Source organism: Galeopterus variegatus, unplaced genomic scaffold, assembly GCF_000696425.1.
Source record: "Galeopterus variegatus unplaced genomic scaffold, G_variegatus-3.0.2 Scaffold2847, whole genome shotgun sequence".
NCBI classification, from domain to species: Eukaryota; Metazoa; Chordata; class Mammalia; order Dermoptera; family Cynocephalidae; genus Galeopterus; species Galeopterus variegatus.
Window position 1 is genome coordinate 243,732 of NW_007728958.1, and position 20,556 is coordinate 264,287.

At 40.5% G+C, this 20,556-nt stretch overlaps 1 long non-coding RNA gene across 1 annotated transcript in view; it reads right to left on the reverse strand.

The window, feature by feature from the left end:
• The window catches only part of LOC103599087, a 28,078-nt gene extending 7,763 nt beyond the window's left edge, over window positions 1–20,315 (reverse strand). The window contains exons 1-2 of the long non-coding RNA XR_551261.1: window positions 20,189–20,315; window positions 18,715–18,830 (exon numbers count right to left, since the gene is read on the reverse strand). This is a non-coding gene — a long non-coding RNA (uncharacterized LOC103599087). The remainder of the gene's footprint in view (window positions 1–18,714; window positions 18,831–20,188) is intronic.
• Between the last annotated feature and the right edge of the window lie 241 nt (window positions 20,316–20,556).

Here is a 20,556-nt window from a genome sequence, read left to right on the forward strand (position 1 = left end):
ATACTATATTTTCTCAAAGTGCTTTGAGAATCAAAAAAAAGGACACACAATGAGTTTTTCATCACGAGGGAAGCTGATTCATAATTTTTACCTTTGTAGAATTTACTAGAAGGACAGTCTACTTTTTTATTATGACATAGCAATGGCATTTTGGAAACCGTCTGTCATGATATGCTTTTGCCCCTCTCTTTAATGCCGTGAATGTTGCATTTATGGTCATGTTTGCAGTGACAGACTTTCCCTTTTTATTTTTTCATATGGTAATGTCATCACCATGAACTTGCAGAGACACTGATGCATTTTCTTTTGACATTTAACAGTTCACACAGGCTTGGGCTGACATCTCAAAGCATTTTCTAGATGACACTAAGCTATATTAAAACAAAAGGTGAGATTTTTTCATATGGTAATGTCATCACCATGAACTTGCAGAGACACTGATGCATTTTCTTTTGGCATTTAACAGTTCACACAGGCTTGGGCTGACATCTCAAAGCATTTTCTAGATGACACTAAGCTATATTAAAACAAAAGGTGAAATGGCATCATCAGAAGTGATCAGAAAAATACAAGATATTAAAGATGGAAAAAGACAATATATTAGGTTATTTAATTTGTCCCCTTGCAGGGACAGAATTGTTTTATAAAGTTTATACTCCAGGCCTGTTTTAAATGATTCTGGCAATGAAGCTTCCTTCACACCTCCCAGAGGAAATGATTTCACATTCTAATAAACCTCACTGAAGGACATTTTTGTTGTTTTTGTTATCTGGACACTTATACTAAGTAAGCCCAGAAAAGGGCTATCAGAGACAACTCTAAAGTATGTGGACATTGGCATGTTCATGAGTTCATGTTTAGAAGACTTGACCATGTAGACATAGTTTAAAGTTTTTCTGTCTCATCTAAAGTAACCCAAAAGACAATCCAGTAAACTACTTCCCAGTCATTATACAAAATACATGCATTCACTTGCTTGGTTCTAGAGAGGAGCCTGTAAATTAAATAGATTTAGAAAGCCAGTGGGGCTTACCTTACAACAGGGTTTCCCAACCCTAGCACTAGTGACATTTGGGACTGGGCACTCTTTGTTCTGGGAGACTGTCCTGGGCATTGTAGGATGTTTAGCGGCACCCCTGGCCTCTATTGACAACACACTAGAAGCACCTTCCCAGCTGTGACAACCAGAAATGTCTCCAGACATTGCCACATATCTTCTGGTGGGAAGAATGACTCTCGGTTGAGGACCATTGCCTTACACTGTTTAAAAAACATTTGTGCATAAATAAATGACAGCTTGGAGATAAGGAGAGTTCTCTGTTCAAGGGATTTGAAGTCTCTACAGGGGAAGGAGAAATGTTAGTCTATGCAGTATGCTGAATAGCTATAACTAGGAGATCTTGTTATTGACTTGTCCTGTTATTGACAGGTTTACCAAGATATTAAATTAGAGGACAGGTACAGGAACAGGTGGATATGGGGAAGCCACATAACTGTTTGGAATTTACTGTGTATTGAAAACACATTGAGCTTGCTATTCCATGCTTGAGTATGCTACTTAGTCTTCAGTTTAAGAGGTATCTCCCTCACCTTAAAAAAAGAATATGTTGCAACGGGACACATATATACCACATGGGACTGTACTGCATGGTGTTTTAAAATATAATCAATGGGTGAAAGTGGGCAATTGACCAAAAATTGTGGAAAGGATTTGAGATATATAATAAATGGCACTGTTTGTGTGAAGAACCAAGTCTCTCCAGAAACGTACACTGTTTTAGCAACTAAGACACTTGCATGTACTGTCAATGAACAAAGGCGGTACCTTTTAGTAGCAATTAATCAGTGCCACTTGAGGAATATTTGTAATCTAATAATGTATAAAGGGATTCCAAACATGGAACCTTGGAAACTAATATTTAGGGTATAGAAACAACTATCCATTTTGAAAGAAGTACAGAATCCCCACCCTCAATTTGCTGGTACAAATTCAATGGCAGGAGTAACTACATCTGTAGGTAATGCAGCAGAAAAACAAAGAATTGGTTTCAGAGCTGGAAGTGACCTAGCAGCATCTGGTCCAGTATCTCATTTTACAGGTGAGGAAATGAAGTCCCAGAGAGTTTAAGCCAACTCTCAAGGTCTCATAGCTAGTCCAGTGGCTGAGCTGGCTCCAGGCAAGAGCGATTGTTGAGGGCACTGGTTGCTGTGTTCTAACCCTGGGCTGAGCTGGCTGCAGAGATGAAGGATGCTCCCCACCAGCTACCTAGAGACAAGGTGCTATGGGACATAGAGGAAAGAGCCTTCACCTGCTGTGAGAGGCTGTGGGATTAGTTCTCAGAGGACTCATACCTGCCTGGTGCTGAAGAGATGAGGAGAGGATGGAAAGGGAGTGAATAGCTCACCAAGTAGAGAGAAGTGCACAATAAAGCCGGGAGCCCCCGAGGGCAGAGACTGCTTAGGAGTCGAAGCATTTGGTGGGGTTGAAGATTCATCAGACTGCACAGGGAGGTGGGGAGGCAGTTCAAAAGGGCCTATTTTCACCACATTTTGCTGGAAAAACCCACGGTGGTTAACAATGTAGCAAGAATACCCAGCTAATTAGCCTAGCCTTAGCCTAATGTGAGTTTTCAGAAGCCTGAGCAAAGACTAATTACTTAAATAATGCAATGTAGGGCAATTCCTAGTATTCTGACAATTAAACATCATGGAGAAATGAAACAAGCCACTTGGTCCACCAGCTTCAAAGGGATAAATCCTTTAGGCTGTTAGGTCACATACAAGAAATGTTAATATCCCGACAATTCCATTTTCCATTAAGAATTTAAAAACGGTAGTAAAATTTCAGTTGCAAGCTGACCCCTATCTGTTTTGCATACCTGACAGTCTTGGAAATGTCCCTCGTTGGACCTGATAATAGCATGCACTATCTACTACATTCAGAGAAAAAAAAAAGTGGCGAATTGGAAGAACAGGCTAAAAAGAGCAATTTAATATATTTCCACTTGGAAATATATTAAAGGTATAAAGTTTATTTTTAAAAGAAAAAATGAATTGAACTACCTGATAACATGCTGGGGGACAACCGAGAATTTAAATTAAACTATACAAAGCCAGTACAAGTAAAACAGAGGCTGGGGTGTAACAATCCTGCTAAGATTCTAGAATTGCAGGATCCCAGTGTATTGTGGGACAGAAGGCTTTGATAGGCAACACCGTCTAATAAGATATTCAGGGATTAAGTCAGTGTTTCACAGACAGATGTGTCCATGTGCCAGTTGTTGCTAAGCTTTAATTTTTTCCCCTGTAATGTTTAATTTATCACACTGGCGCTTTCTAAACTAGAACATCTGTAAACAAGGTTAAGAATGACCTCCTTCCAATTTTACATCCATGAACAGTGCCCCTTCTTCGTGCTTTAATTTTAGATACCTTAAAAGATAAATAAATCTGTGGAAGGAAGAAAAAAGAAGGTTTGTCTGACACTGTAATGTGTTCATCTTGGGCGAATACAAATTTCCTCTCTTCCAGACTCTCAGTGCACACAGCACACAACTGACTCCTGGTGTTCAAGCCATATTCAGGCATCCCCTTCCCAGTCAAAGGCAATTAAACAAACTTCTGCTAAATATTTAACAACCTTGTGTAGTAATTAGCAGCAAATAATGGGAGCTTAAATTGATAATTGCTCAGAAATGTCCTCTTGCAAACATTACACATTTCCTACTCCTCCTTTTTCTCTTAGATTTTGAATCCCAGAAGGCTTTGTAGAGGATCTAGTTAGTAAAATTAACCACAGTCATGTCACTTGGCCCAAGATCTTGCAATCAAGTTGGGTTGTTTTGCCATCAGCTGCAAGATTTCACCGGCATTACTTACTTCGCTTCCATGTTTTAAATCCACTGAAATTTAGTTATGTACCGAAAGATGTTGGAGCAGGACATTGATTTAAAAACTGACTGGCAGGCTTAGGATTTAAACTCTGGTCCACCAGATTCAAAAGGTCATCTGATTAGAATGGGAGAAGCACGGGGCGTTGTAATTTATATTCAAAGCGTAACCTTTGTGGGGAGAAGGAGGAAGCCAGGACTCTTCCTGCTTTTCCACTTGATAGAGACTAGGATTCCCCAACCAAATTCCAATAATTATGAAAAATAGTTTATTGAGCTTGGGCAAAAAGCAAAAGAAATGCCACATTCTTGTAGTGTATTATTTCTTTTATTAAAAACACTGCCACACTCCCTAGGAGGTAAACTCACATTACAAGAAAGTCAAACATGTTATAAATCATTAAGACTAACAGGAAAACATCTTTCTCTATCGTAAGCAACCAAATGCTTGCCTACTAGAGCATTTGCTTTAGTAAATAAATATACATAAAAATAAAACTGTGAAAGGACAGAGTATTAATTTGCATCATTAAACGGTGTTAAGTATGAGCCACAGTCTAAGTGTGTGTGTGTGTGCACATGTGTGCATATGTGCATTTCCATGCCTAAGCAAGCGAGTGTGTGTTGCTGCAGAGTGAGAAAGTTACATGCAGGCGTTGTTTCTACAGGTAAAATCCCTGGTGTTTGCCTTTGATCTTTCAGTCCCTCAAGAGACATATTCCTTGCATAGAGAATACAATTAGAAGGAGCCACGACTAGCTCTTGTTTTAAGTTCTAAGAAAGTTATTTAAAAATGGAAATATTTCACAGACCCAATTCTATTTGGTCATCTCATACTTTAAATAAATGATCCTGGCTTGAAGGGGAGGTGGAACAAATTCACACTCAAGTTTGGTACCTTTTTTTTTTTTTTGCTTTTCTTTCCCCTTTCTCTGTATGTTTTGGTGGACAGCAGAAAGTTTCAGGTCCCCTTTCTTTAACAACCCCCCTCCCCTTGCCCTCTGAAATCATCCAGTTTATTGCCAGACTTTAAATAAATGATCCTGGCTTGAAGGGGAGGTGGAACAAATTCACACTCAAGTTTGGTATCTTTTTTTTTTTTTTGCTTTTCTTTCCCCTTTCTCTGTATGTTTTGGTGGACAGTAGAAAGTTTCAGGTCCCCTTTCTTTAACAACCCCCCTCCCCTTGCCCTCTGAAATCATCCAGTTTATTGCCAATCCATGCACGGCGCTGGGTTGTCATATCCTAAAACACACTTTTAAGGAAAGTTCTTTTTTCCCCCTGCATCAGAGAAGCATAGAAATGCTACAGTAAAATAACTTCAGGCTAGATTCCTAAGCTACAATGCAGTTTGTGTCAGAACACACATCATTTCGAACTGTCAGCATGCCGAACTGTCAGTATACTTCTTAAATTCATTTTTTGCAGAATGCAATGAAAAGACAGATCTAGAAGCCTGAATAAAAACTTCAAGCCTCTGAGAAAGTGTGTATCACACACAAGTTGGACTATACAGAGTAATCTTGAGAGATCCCAGTAATGAATGACTCCTTTTCCGCTCAGTGTTTCTCATCTCCCAAATAATTTGTGCTAAGATATTGCTTTGAGAACAGAGAGAGCATTCAAAAACCTTGACAATGGAAACACACAGGTAAATAAGAGAAAATGGCCTCAGGGTGAGTAAAAGGTGAATCTCTCCAAGGGTTGTAAAAGAAAAAGATTGCTTATCCCGGTTGTCTTTCAGAATTTTGGAGTGGGATTCTTGCAGTTGGTCAGAAGAGACCTGTTACAGTAGACTCACTCCAGGATGACCGGAGGACAGATGGATACGACAGATATGAAAATTAAAGCTATCACCAAAAAATGCAGTGTGATGTGAATCATATTATTCCTAAGATAAACAATATTAAAGTTAATTTTCTATTATCCTTTTACAATTGCTTTATGTTGCTGCAAGCTCTTTTACATCCAAATAATACAATACGTTGGTGAAGGTAAGTTTGCATTCTTTTTCCTCTCCATGAATAAAATAGGGCTAATCAGATGGAATGAACGAGCTAATTCAATTACAGGCAGCCTTTATTATACAATAAAATATGGATTATTGATCTTGGGGAGCTGGCAATGCAGGATGCAAATTCAGTGAATGAAACCTTCAAGATTTGAATTTAAGACTATTTTTATTCATGCTTGAATCTATTAGAGCTATTTTCACTTTTGAAAAACCACCAAAATAAAACAATGCTAATTAAACCCAGTGTTCCAAAAGGAGACCAATAAAAGGTTAACACACAGGGCAGGGCTGGCAGCCTAGGAGGCTCCCCTAGAAGGGGGATGTTCCCATCACACTCCTACAAGGGAGGGAGAGGACCAGGCAGGCGCCTTGGGCCTGTCTGTGGAGTGGCAAGTGAAAACTTATTTGGTTGACCAAAATTCATTTCCTAGGCATCTCGCTACAAATCCAGTCCAGTCCTGTAATAAGAATAAATGCATTGTTGTGGCTTTTGCACTTGGGAGGAGGACTTGTTTGAAATATAATGCTGGACTGTCCTAGTAAAATCTTTTTGTTTCTTATCTGTTGAAACACGCAATAATCAACCTTGCCACTTAGAAAGAAAGCAGCTCTGAAGACGAGGATCATGTGGAAAGCCTTTGCAGCAAGCACAGGAGGGAAAAAGAAAGGTGAGCTCTGATATTCCATGTATGTTTACACACCTCAGTTGTGCCATCCCATTCCCCTTGTAAATCTGCCCCAAGACACTCTGGCATGCTGATTGCTGTTTGTACTCTGCTACAAAGTACAGGCCAGACTGTCTCTTGTATTCCTTATGAACTTCTCCCAGCTCTTCCCTACAGAGCTAACACTCTCTTCCTTTTGACCGAGTTCACATCCTCTGTACCTTTTGACTGGCCGCATCCGCCTGCCCCCCGCATGGCAGCACAAACACAAATATGCTCTTTCCTCCTCTGTTTTTTTAAAGGAGTAGAAATGGGCTGTGTTTTGGTAGGCATCCCTCCAAAGCACAGGTAAGCGTGCATGTGGTATGTTTTTGAAAAAGACTCCAATGGAAGGGGGAAATGAGAGATGCTAAACAATGCTGCACAAAGTTGCAGACTGTTCGGCTACAGTCCAGAAAATGAATCCAATTTTTCATTCTGTCATTATAAATATTTCATTGCAAATGGTACTGATTTTCTGCAACTGTGGTTAAGCAAAGGGCCTCTGTGTGAATATTTAAGAAAAAAAAAAAGAAAAAGAAAAAGAGGGAGACAATGAAGAAAAGGGAGGGGGAATTAAAGGTTAGCAACCAATTAATTTCTTACTTTAAATGTAAAAGATTCTGGGAGAAATTCAACAGTGATGTAGTGTGTGACTCAAAGAAGAGGGAGAAAAAAACATTTACTCTGCTCTTCTTCTGACAGTTTCTCATAAAATATCTGCAGTCCATCTATCTTTTAGTACTCCGGGCTCCTCTGGAGAGCAGAAAATGGTGGTTTAAAGCTCACTTCAGTGCCAGTCTGCGGGAGATTGCTTTCCACAGGACCCCCGCTGATGGAGGCCTAGGGGGAGAGGCCCAGGAGTTATTCAATCAGCCCCAGACTCTGGGGCGGCTGGGGGTCCGTCGAGGGCTGATTATAAAGCTGCCCTCCCGTTGCCTGCCTCGGAACAGAACGAAATGAGCAGCCTCTTGCTGAGCAGATCCTGCAAGAAGGAATTTCACCTGTCATGGAGTTTGTCAGAATTTCAGGATTTATCTTGGTGCAAAATTAATAAAATACCAACCAGGATTTCAGGCTGACTACTCAGCTGTGTCATCTCAGTGATCTTTCACCCAAGAAAACCTGGACAGTGAGCGCAGCCTTTCTTGCCCTCCTTTTCCTTTGGAGGGTGAATGAGATGATGTGACTAATACCACCCAGAGACTGTGAACCAATTACCCATGAGGCGGAGTTACGTGTGGGTGCCACTGTCTTAATGCACAACCTCTCACCTCGCTGCTGTCGTTCTAAAGCCTCTTTGGAATGAGCTCGAGTCTGAGGCATAAAAAGGCCATTTCTGCAGTTTATAACACAGTAGGTCCCCTATGGCATCACATCTGTTAAATTCATACACGGGTATTACAGAACTGGATTTGATTTATCTTTTAAAAAGGAGTGCTAACAATGGACTATGTTAAGAGCACACATTATGAAGCATTACAAATTGCTCTTGGGTCAGCCATGAACAAGGTACAGTTCCATCTTCCATCTTTGGTTTTAACACACTCTCCCCTTGTGTCTCATCGTCTTCTGGGCTCTAGCAGAAAGTGGGAATGAGGGGGCGAAGAGGGAGAGAACAAGCACACACTCTCCCCTTGTGTCTCATCGTCTTCTGGGCTCTAGCAGAAAGTGGGAATGAGGGGGGGAAGAGGGAGAGAATTTGCAGAGGATGGGAGAGGGAGGGAACAAGTTGGGAATGAGGGGGCGAAGAGGGAGAGAACAAGCCAGCTATTTCTGTGACCCTCTGCTGGCTCTGGGCTGCACCAGGTTTGGCCATCTCTGCTTCTTTTGCTTCAGAACATGGCTCGCACCACACAAACAACCACGGCTATTTTAAGTGAAGTTCTGTACACCCCAGGGTTTAATTGTGTAGAACTGAGACTTGTGTAACCTCTCCGGCAATTAGCTCTGGTCCTCAGAGTGAGTGGTGTCACTTTGGGCATGGGGCCAGTGTGTGAGGCCAGGGTTGGTGCTTGCAACACGGGCTGGCCTGAGCCAATGCACAGAGTGGGCAAGCATCTCTCCGGACCACAGTCTTGCTCAGGTTCCACTTCCCAGACATGGAACTCAGGTGCAGGACAGGAATAACTTAGGTGGTGATGCACACCTGGTGTCCCTCCCTGGTCTCTGAGCACATGCAGGCCGTGGGCACCTCTTACTGATGGGTGATTGGCAGTGCGGCCTAGGCTGGCTCTCAGAGTCAGCAACGGGTTTAAGGCAACTGCTGCCTCTCTGTCTATTTCCTAATCGATATTTTTCAAATGAGACATTAAACAACACTGTAATGTGTTCCTTCCAGTTCTTCCTCTACTTATATGATAATCCCGTTTTGGAGAACTACCTTTACAAATAAATCAGTAGCAGTGAGACAACATTAACACCAAGATATCACAGGAAACAGAGAGAGAGAGCGAGAGAGAAAGAAAGAGAGAGAGAGAGAGAGAGAGCGCATGCGAGCAAGATATCACAGGAAACAGAGAGAGAGAGCGAGAGAGAAAGAAAGAGAGAGAGAGAGAGAGAGCGCATGCAAGCGCGAGCACACTCGGAAGTGAGCGCACAGATGGTGGGGGGGACGCAGGGTGCTCTCAGCAGGCTTCAGTGGAGATGCATTAAGTCCACAGAGGGATAAGGGCTTCCCACCAGTACTGTCATGAATTATAACTGAGTATGGGAGTGAGGTCTTGGTGCCTGTCTCACAGCAAATATACTGTTCCATTTTCCTGCACAATCACCTTTCACCCTTATAAACTCAAAGCACAGCAAAGCACACTGCTGATATTTAATGGTATCACAGTAGCCTTTTATATGTCTAGAAGGCACATGAGCTTAGCAGATGTGCCCAGTGGTGTAAGTCAGACAATGATAAAATTAAGTTTTGGCAATGTAAAAAAGGAAACCTTTTAGGGGTGACTGGGGTTTTCAGTGAGCGCTGGTTTTCCACCAGCCAACGAGTGCAGTGGGGTGGGGAGGGTGGGGGGCATGCGGAGAGAAGTCAGCCTCCCAGATGCCCAGGGCCCGGGAACAAGCCTCACTTGTGCAAACTTTCCCCTCCTACAGGAAAGTGGTTCCTGCCTGGTTAGCTCCCTACTCACTCATTCAATGAAGTTATCAATGAAGGAGACCTGTTATTTTAGGCAGTTTAAAATTTCACCACTTTTAAAGGACTCGTTTACCCTCCTTTCACTCTCGTTTAAAGCCTGGGAGTTGCTGTTCTAAATGACAGCCCCGCAAGCACTGCTTTTAAGCACTATTCATCTCACCGCCACATCTCAGGCTTTTACAGAACACTGCTCTCTCTCCAATAAGGGGAACTGACTCCTTCATAGCTGCAGGGCAGAGCCTGTTAGGAGCTGTAGATTTGCTGCAAATATAACAATAAAGGATACAAATGTGAATTCCTCTTAAAATACACGTTCGGCTCTGAAGCTGCCTTGCCTTAGCAAACTCGATCAGGAGCAGCCTCTCAATCTTTCTCCAAACGCATAGCAACAGCTCACTTCACAAGGCGGTCCACAGTCCTAGGGGTCATCACATTGATGAACCAAGGAGATACTGGAATGAATTCTTTGCTCATCTCGGGGGATTTATAGTTGAAGCCCATGATTACCATCTCTCTTACCCTAATTGTCATAGTAGCTGGATATGCACGTGGTGTTTTCCAATAGTTAGATAAAAGTTTATAAACACAAAGGGTCTATTTGTGGCCCTTTGTTTCTGCTAATGTGAGGAAACCAATCCACGTGAGGAGTAAACATCAAAAATAGGAATACGTGCGGGAATTCAATGTGCCTTTCTGGACTGCAGAATGTTCTAGAAATTTGGGTTTCGTGATCTTTCAAAAGGCTCTGACTACAAAGGTGCAGAGACAGAGATCTATTGTTACAGGACAACCATGCCCAAAGTCTCTCATTTCTAATGGAGGCAGATCTTCCAGTGCTAAGGCAGCAGGCTGTCTTGGCGACATAGAGGATGGCAGGGCCAGCAAAGCCCAGCCAAAGCAGAATGTGGCAGAGGTGATGAACATTTCCAGGGGGTGGGGAGGGAGGGGGCTGCAGAACTGGCCACCGTGCTCTTCAGTACACCCTAGCTGGATGCTCCATAAAGTTGCACTGATGGCAGTTCAGAGATGGCCATCTGTCGTCAACTCTGGGCCAGACAAAAAAATAATGTAATGGCAGTTCGCTAACAACGGGGCTGTAGGAGGAGGGAATGAGTCCGAGAACAAGGAGGTGGTGCTTCCGCTCTTAATAGCGAAAACCAGCCATCGATATGAACATCAAAAAATTAATGGATGGAGAATTTTTAAGAACTGAGCTGGGGTGCTGCAGAAACGATTCAAATGCAAATAAAGTGGTTTTAGCTTATTGCAATTACCTCTGTTGCCCTTCCTTCCGTCATATTAACCACTTGATTCTTGAAAATTTGACTACCAGGACACATGGTGAAGCAGTGAGGGCCAAATTTAGAAAAAGGTGAGCCCAGGTTGTGTCTCCAAGCATGCACACACAGATTAGGCATTTATTGGTACAAAATGGGTAATTGGAAATGCATTTACTCATTTAGTCCAAATGAGTTCATTGTAACAATCATGCTTATCTTTCTGTATGCTTGCTTAATTTCTAGATGCAGTTTTATTAAAAAGCAAAATAAAACTACCTCACCTTTAGATGTATTATGAATGCTATAAAATTACAAACTCTCTCTTTTGCTTAATAAAAACCCAAAAAAACTCCTACTAGCTTTTTTGCTACTGCACAGCTGATGGGGGAGGGGGGACAAAATAACAGTGAAACTGAGGTTAGGTTAGCCATGTCCTATTTGTGTCCTACGTGATTAACTTTCTACTTTCAACGGCAAGGCCAATCAATCCTGATTGAATTATCCAATATTAACAGCTGAAAGTGATCAAAACTAATGGTGAAAACATTGCACCAATCAATAAATCAATGCAAATGATTCGGTTCCTGGAGATCCGATCAAATAAAAGAGATAGATCAATTTAACCACTGAGCAAATTAAGTGGAAGTTGCTGTAGCACCAATTTACTTCCAAAGCCCCGCAGGCCCACAAAGCAAAGAAATGAGGGGATGTGTAAAATGGATCCGTTCCAGAACTGCCTGCTCATTTGACACAATTTATACTCCTGCGAATCTCAGCGTCTTTGTCATGTGTTTAAGGGCTGAGATTTCAGCCCCAAGAACAGGAGACACACAGAGGTACAATGGATCTAAGGGGATGGAGAGCTGCAGGACATGGGCTAGACCATCCAGGAAAAGGCAGGAAATTCGTTTCTCCATTTCCCTCCAAACACTGACTTTCCTCCAAACTACCTGATCATTATATGACATGAAGATGCCAGGTGTAGGCACGGTGATGGGCAACTATTTCCAATCCAGGGGTCCCAAAGGAAGACCACATGATATGAGACAAGGCAAGACGGGGTTTTGAATTTTATAGTTTGAGTGGAAATAATAAAATAAATTTTAAGCTCTATTAGAAATAAAAATCAAGCCCTAGAAAAATGTAGAAAAGTTGTGAACAGAACAAGGGTATGAGGAGCAAATATCTTTAAAGGCAGTTGGTGTAGACGTGCTGAGTAGTAACAGACACTGTTCCATTCCCCCTGTTTGCAAAAGAGAATTTCAGCCTCACTTGGAGGAAAAGTTGAAAACAAAATCCACTAAAACAAACCTTTCTCCAAACCACACCCAGATCCCTGTCTGTTATGGAGGCGGAGATCAAACTTTTTGCCTTGGCCACACCTCCTCAATTGACAGGGAGGGGGAGGGTGGTTTTGAAATACATTTTTTTTTTCCTTTTTGTCTTTTTTCGTGACCGGCCACGGGATCGCAACCCTCGGTGTTGCTCCTGCCCCTTGCTCAGCCAGTGAGCGGCCGGTCTGTATGTGGGATCCGAACCCTCAGTGGGAGCGCCACCGCGCTTCCCCGCCACCGCGCTTCCGGAGCGGTGCACTATAGCAGTGCGCCACCGGGCCGGCCCTTGAAATACATTTCTGAGAGCAAATATAAATGTTTAGTGTTACAGATGCTAAAACACAAAACAAAACCCAAGACTCCTAATCACTTGAAAAAGATGAATGTTTAAAAATAAGGATTTTTACCTGGAAATCAACTAACATGAAACTATGTCAAGGTATGACTAATTGGAAAATTATTCCAGTGAACTAGAACGGACAACTAAGGTGAGTCTGATATGTCTGGGATAGAGATTTTATTTCCAAATAATGATAAATCTTGATTTTGTTTGCTAAGGTCAGCACTAGGAATGTGGCCAGAGGGCCGGGGACCCCGTGTTCAGTGAGTGCCTGTGATGCTCTACACATTGTATATCCATCCTTCAAAGCACCTTGAATGCCTCCCTGATGATTCTCCCAGCGAGAGAAGAAACACCTTCTCCTGGGATACATGTATCAATTGATTAGACAATTACCTCATATAATAATCATTATTTATATGCATATCATCTTTTCTAGTTGACTGCACATATGATACATGTCTAGTTCTATGTTGTATGCCACAGAGTGCTTGGCACCATGATGAATTTAAAAAGATGTAGTTATAAATACTTTCAATAAATATATTTTCTTACCTAATAATGGCACTGGGACTATAGCAGAATATGGTATAGCATTTGTGATTTTGACTATTAACAAGGACTCCTGAATTCCTCATCATGTATTATTTAGTAATTTGAGACACAAATTTGTATGACATTCACTGAAGGTCTAGCATGGGGCCAGTAGTTAGGTTAGCTAGTGATCCAGCGAGCCACTCAGCAGCCACATTTCGATGTTGTATTGTTGTCTTCTATGTCTCATCTCATATACAATAATTCATTTTTCTTTCAGAAATATGACCATAAAACTCAAGCACCAGTTAAACTGTGGTGTGACAGATATGCATCAAAGTCAAGTGATTTGGTGGAAAAGTTATTTGACAAGAATATCAAATAGCTATAGAAACAATTACATCTTTAAACTTTAGCAATATTTGAAAGTCTTGGTATAGCCCTTAGAATGTCAAATGACTAGTGTATTTTGAATGTGAAAAACACTGCATTCAAGTCTTATTGAAGGGAAGGTCTAGGTATCAAGAGAATCTTTGATTCAAAAGGTATTTCTACTAAATACCAGAATCTTAGAGCCTAAAGTTCATCAAGGCCAATTAATTCCCTCTAAACTCCCTGTAGGAATTCCCTCCATTGCCGTTTAATTTATAACATGATGCCTGGCAGAACTTGCCATGTGGACACATTGGGAGAGGATGATTTGATCCCTGCCATCCAATTGCAGTTTTTCTAGAGGCACCAATTACACAGCAATTAGTGTGCTGAAAGAAAGTGGCCTATTCAACAGGATTTTTACAAACACACCACTTGCTCACACCTGTATAAACCACTTTGGATACAAATATTCATTGTAGGATATTATTCTTGGACCATACCATCCTCTCTCAAAGCAGTTTCCTTAAGTTCTGCTGAGAAATTTTGAGGCCTACTAGGAAAACATGTGAAACATTGAACATATTCATTCACTTCTAAAATAATAAAATGTTCATTTACTTCAAATAATGGACTCTTATTCCAAAGCACATCTCTCCTCCTACCAGCATACTAGGTGGCCTTTGAAGTATATTAGACATTCTTGCAAAAATGAGGGAAACTCTACTAAAAAAAAGATTAGATCTTGCTAAGAATTATACAAGGTAGATATGTCTCTGGACTAGAATTTAGAACTTTTGTTCAGCAAGGTTTGGAGTTCTGTGAAGAATGTAGCTTCTACTCTGGCAAAAAGTGTGCCCTAGGTTGCATGTTCCATAGAGACAGAAGTTTCATCTTAACTAATTCTAAAAGGAGTTGTGGTTGGTGATAATCAAGGGATGATACCTGAGTGCTTGATCTCCTGAAGATGGAGAGTGTGTAATGAGGAATTATCTGAACTCTGACTGGCTTCATAAGCAATGTGAATGAAAGTAACATGCTGTCATATACATGTGTACACACAGAGAAAGATATAGGGCCAGGCCCGTGGCGCACTCGGGAGAGTGCGGCGCTGGGAGTGCAGCAGCGCTCCCGCCGCGGGTTTGGATCCTGTATGGGGATGACCGGTGCGCTCACAACGCTCACTGGCTGAGCGCGGTGCGGCCGGTCTCAAAAAGGACAAAAAAAAAAAAAAAAGAGAAAGATATACATACATGTATACATATATACACACACAGTGGTATGTGATTTTCATTAACATTGCCTCCTCTCTCTTTCTCTCTCCATATATGCGTGTGTGTGTGTGTGTACACGTGTATATATAAAAGTTTTATACCCAGCAAAGCACTTCTATCCACAAAAAAATGCTTTCGTGTTTTTAACTAGGTATAAACAGTGAAAGAAATGTAAATTACTTGTAGTCATGATGTTACTGGGCAATTCTGGAATGCTTATCTTAAACTTACTCTATTATTCGCCCTGACAATAAAGGCCAAAAAATAAATTATATGCTTTAAAATCTATAATAGGATTTCAGGTCTTGGACATTTAGCTTTCTGGTCTCTTGTGATAAGCCCTTCTCTCTGAACTTTAAGAGCATAGAAAAGTAGATGAGTTCAAGTGGTTTAAAGTTTACATTTATTTTATATACCAAGGCATGACCACAGTGGGCTTCACTGTACTTTTCTACTCCATTATTATTTTGGTTATGGGCCTTATTTTTTACTGCCTCCTTAATTTCAGTTGATTTTTTTCCCAACATCCTGGGAATTAACAAAACTGTATCATGATTTTTCACCTTTCCCATTTTCTATACAGGAAATAAAGAAATCGATATTTAAAAATTACATTAATTCCATCTGCTGAGCCCTGGTGTAAAAGTAATTTGGGTAATGAAAGCAAATGCACAGGACCATAGAGCTCTAAGGTTAAAATATAAAAATAAAAACACATTCAAAACTAGAAATAGTCAAGTTAACTCTAATTCATTTTTTTAATGTGTTGAAACTAAAGCCACCGCTGTTATTAGATATTTTAGAAAATTGACCTACACAGATATTCCAGACTGTGGATTATAGCTTTGTGAAAATATTGACTCTGAACATCTGATTCATAGAAATCATCACATGCTAACCGTAAATACTGTTCTTATCAAGGAATGATGTACATATTAAGCCTGAGTATTCATATCAAGACCAAATATATTTGATGGTGGGTTGTGGGACAGGAAAATAATGCTCACAGATTTGCATTAAGCAATAAGTCTTGTTTTGGCCTAGATCATAATTTGAATGAATGAGTCAGAAATGTTTTGAGAGATGTTTGATATCATAAGGTCACAAAGACTCAGAAAGAGTTGTGTGTTCTGTACTAAAACTTCAATACCAATGGTTCTCAAAGTGTGGCCCAGGGACCTCTGTGGTCTCCTGGACAAGTTCAGGGGCCTTGTAAGGTCAAAATGATTTTTATAATAATATTTGATGTTATCTGCCCTTTATACTCTCATTATACCGAGAGGGTACAGTGGAGTTTTCTAGAGGCTACCCATGGTGTGGGATGCCATCATGTCTCTGACAGCTAATAGAATGTGGGATTGTATTTTGTGCTTAACACATTCCTCAGTTTTCATTTCTAATATGAAAAGTATCGATACATAATAACCTACATAAACCAAAGCCCCTGTCATCTTCAATAATTTCTAAGCATGTAAAGGCATCCCAAGATCACAGAGTTTGAGAACCACTGGTCTGTACAGATTGAAGAGAAGATTGAATACAGTATGTTCTATGAAACTCTAACATATATCATAAAAGAAACCTGGAGTCCTGAAGGATGTGATTAATTGCTTAATATTGTCTGCTATACAATGGGCCAGCTGCCACCACTGCTGCGGTACTCGGTTCTTTTAATGAAAAACATTGACAGTATACTGCCAGGTTAGAATCTACTGACACAGGAAGACAATGAAAGTTGCAAATTTTTGTTTTGAGGATATTAGATAGACATCAGTCTCTACAGAATCTCTACCACTTTGATTTTAAACTATTATTTAATTCTGTTTCGCAACTTATACACTAATTAATAGTATTACTAGGTGTACTGTCCATGTCCTTTACAGATGCATAAAACCAAAATGATTCATTCTTTGATACCTATTACAATAAGAACATATTTTTTCAAACAGAAATTTGGATTATTGTAATATGACATACTTTTAAACAATAGCCTAACTTGGCCTATCTCCTGTATCTAATTCACAAATAAATAGGGCAGAATAGAATTTTTAGAAGCTACAAAAGGTAAGACAGCAACTTTGATTTTAGTTCATTGACACATTATGACAATTGAATGGGCTCACACATTCTTTCTTATTTTTTTATTTCATCTCCTTAACTTGCTATTTGTTTACTTATAGAATGATAGCTGAGATGATAAACTGATTCTTTCTTATTTTTTTATTTCATCTCCTTAACTTGCTATTTGTTTACTTATAGAATGATAACTGAGATGATAAACTGTGAATTCTTTTTTTTTTGTCCTTTTTGAGACCAGCCGCACCGTGCTCAGCCAGTGAGCGCTGTGAGCGCACCGGTCATCCCTATATAGGATCCGAACCCGTGGCGGGAGCGCTGCTGCACTCCCAGCTCCGCACTCTCCCGTGCGCCACGGGCTCGGCCCTAAACTGTGAATTCTTATTCTGACACATATTTGCATAAATCTGGCTTCACCAGAGCCCAAGAAGGCACAAAGCTGCCCCAGAGCCCAGTGTGGGGTGGTGGTGGGGGGACTGAGGAGTGGGTGGGCTCTGAGCCCGTCGGTCTCGCCTCTACCAGATCAACCAGATCAGCCCTTCTTTTAGTTGTTTCAGGGGCTCAATAATTATGTACCCCATTTTAGGCTAAATAACTTTATTGTTAATAACAAAATTTCTTTTGAGTTTAACTCCATCCTCCTCCACAGGCATCAACAAGATTTAACAAAAAAGCATGTTACCCTTATATCATTCCATCAGAAAAATGAAGATAAGATATTATATCTGTTTTCCAGATGGAGTAACAGAAAAAAAACCCAGTTATTTTGCTTGTACAATAAGTGACATTACATTTCTGGAATAAAATCCAGGTCTCTGACTCATATTTTTAACTACCAGCCTATGGCTAACAATAATCAAAGTAACCAAACATGAATATTTTATAGTTTATACCTTATATCTATACACATTATTTCATCTTCGCCAGAACAACAGCCCTGCTAAATGTGAGGTTTGTTATTATTTCTTCATATCTGAAGTTTGGAGAAGTTATGGACTGAGCTAGGTCACACATCTAGCAAGTGGAACACCCAAGGCTAAAGCCAACATCTTTGGGTGCCAAAATTTTCAACTATAAGGCTGTTGTTGAGTAATAATTATTCTACTCCATTAAATGGAAGAAATACATACTGCACAAGAGTATAGCTTCTTTCTTTTTGGAAACTTCTTGCTTTCAATTTCAAGCCCCTCAGGACAACAATAACCTAGACATCCATCCAGCCTGGAGCCCAGTGGGAACAGAACATGAATAAAACAGGATTTGGGAGAACGAGCTATGACGGGCGACCCATTAAATGGAAGAAATACATACTGCACAAGAGTATAGCTTCTTTCTTTTTGGAAACTTCTCGCTTTCAATTTCAAGCCCCTCAGGACAACAATAACCTAGACATCCATCCAGCCTGGAGCCCAGTGGGAGCAGAACATGAATAAAACAGGATTTGGGAGAACGAGCTATGACGGGCGATGTGAGTGATCCCACAGTCCAATAAACCTGACCCCTAAGTCTATCACACTGGGTCAGAAGGGCCAATTATAGGACTGTTCTAGTTCTTTTTATGATTGATGGCAGCCAGAGGCAAGATTACCTTGGTGTCTTTTAATCCAGTCTCTAATTTTCCCTTTGCCCCAATACACACAAAGCATCATGGTGGCCCTGGATGAGTAGTACTGTGAATCCAGATTTAAAACGCCCTTGTTTCCTATAAGAATAGCAACTGGATTCAACCCCCATCCTCCTCGCGTGGACATTACCTGCAGCTCTGTTTGGAAGAAAAACTTCTGTGGACACTGTGTGCAGTCATAGATCTTGTCTTCTTGTCCATGGGCAGAGAAAATATGCTGCTGCAGCTTGTTTGCTTGAACAAACACTGAAATGATAAAAGAGTGGTGAACTTGGGTTATTTTGTTTCCGAAGTGCCCTCAGTCCATGACTCCCCAGAAACAGACAGAGCAGGTTGAAGGGCATGGCCCCTGGGTGTGACTGGCCATCCGGGACCTGGGGAGAGCTGAGTCACGTGTGCTTGTGGTTGGGTCTCTGGCTTTTGTTAAGATGCACTCTACTGAACACCTAATTCAACCCAAACAGCTCCAAAGTAAAGGTTTATGGAGGCCCTGCTCCTTATAAATCTTTTAAAAATAAAGCCGAAAATTGTCAAATGCACAGCTCTGTCTCAATAGAAATGACTGCTATTTCTCAGCAACCCACAGGTTAAGAAATCATGGATGCCAAAACTCTGTTTATTGTATTTGCCTAAAGTTATAGGTAGCAAACAGTTCTCTATTTAAATGTGTTAATGCTAAAAATTATATCCCACAGCTACTCTGGGGCACTGTCTATAAATGTGAAACAGAACGGCAGGTAAATTCTCTTTGGGTACTTTAAGATCAACTCAGCCTACACACCGAATGCAAGGGTTTCAATAATATAAACATGTTCAATTTTAATGACTACAAAACAAGGCCCTAAGACTGTGTAACAGTTTACCTAGGAGACATACTATTAATAATTAAATTGTATATGCCAGAGGGATTTTCCAAAATAACTTTGTCAGTGTTGGGGGCATACCAGAAATTTGTGTGATCATATTTCAAATGGGCTTCAAATAATAGTTTCTGATTTTTAAATTTATTTTATTTTATTTGCTGCTGAAAATTGTAATGCTATAACATCTAATAAAAGTTTCTTCTTAAAAGTGTAAATTTATGTGAACTAACTTTAAAAACCCAATTTAATAGGAAATAAATGCCTCCTCTAATCGGTTTTCTAGTTCAAAGAAATTTGGAAGAATTTTAATAATATCTTTTCATTTCTTGAGGAGGATGTTATAAAATGCTCCATGTTTAAGTAACAGACATGTGCTGACAACATGGCTGCACTTTTAATCATGTCTTGTGATTAAAATGTAGCCTCATGCAGAGAGCCTTAGCCTGGGTAACCTTTTCACACCAAGAGGAAAAAGTGAACATGGATGTCGGTTTCCAAATGGAAAAGTGCAAACTTCTGAGAGAACTTGAAATGCCATTTGTTCATCCTGACAGTTAACCTTCCTGCCCATTTGAGCCTTTAAGTAAGCTGCAATCAATAATGCTAATCAGCAGAAATCAAACATCTTCCCCCCCCCCAAATTATCTGTAAAAGGCTATAGCAGTGGGCAGTATGCTCTGGTAGGAAAGACATGATGTGGCCATACAACTCTCCTGAGTCTTCCTGAAATAATCTTCCTACCTGTAAAGCAGACTGGACACTTGAAGGTGCCCCCCATCCCTTCAAAGCTGTGCTCTATCAGGTGGCACTGGAGTTTGGCAGGGGAGTCGAAGGTCTGGCTGCAGAGTTTGCATTCATGGTTCAGTCCTTCATCTGTTAAGGAAAATACATTAACAGAAAAGGTGTAACCCATCATATTTTTAATAGACTAGTGAGTTAATTATGATTGCTTATAATAAACTATTCCCATAACGTAATATATTAATATATTGCTGGTAATATCAACTGGTGAAGGATGTAGTAGTATATATGGTTTCTGGTTATTTCACATTATTTATGAGTTTATGTTCATTTTAAATATTTCCAGAATTTAATATCCAAAGATAAAC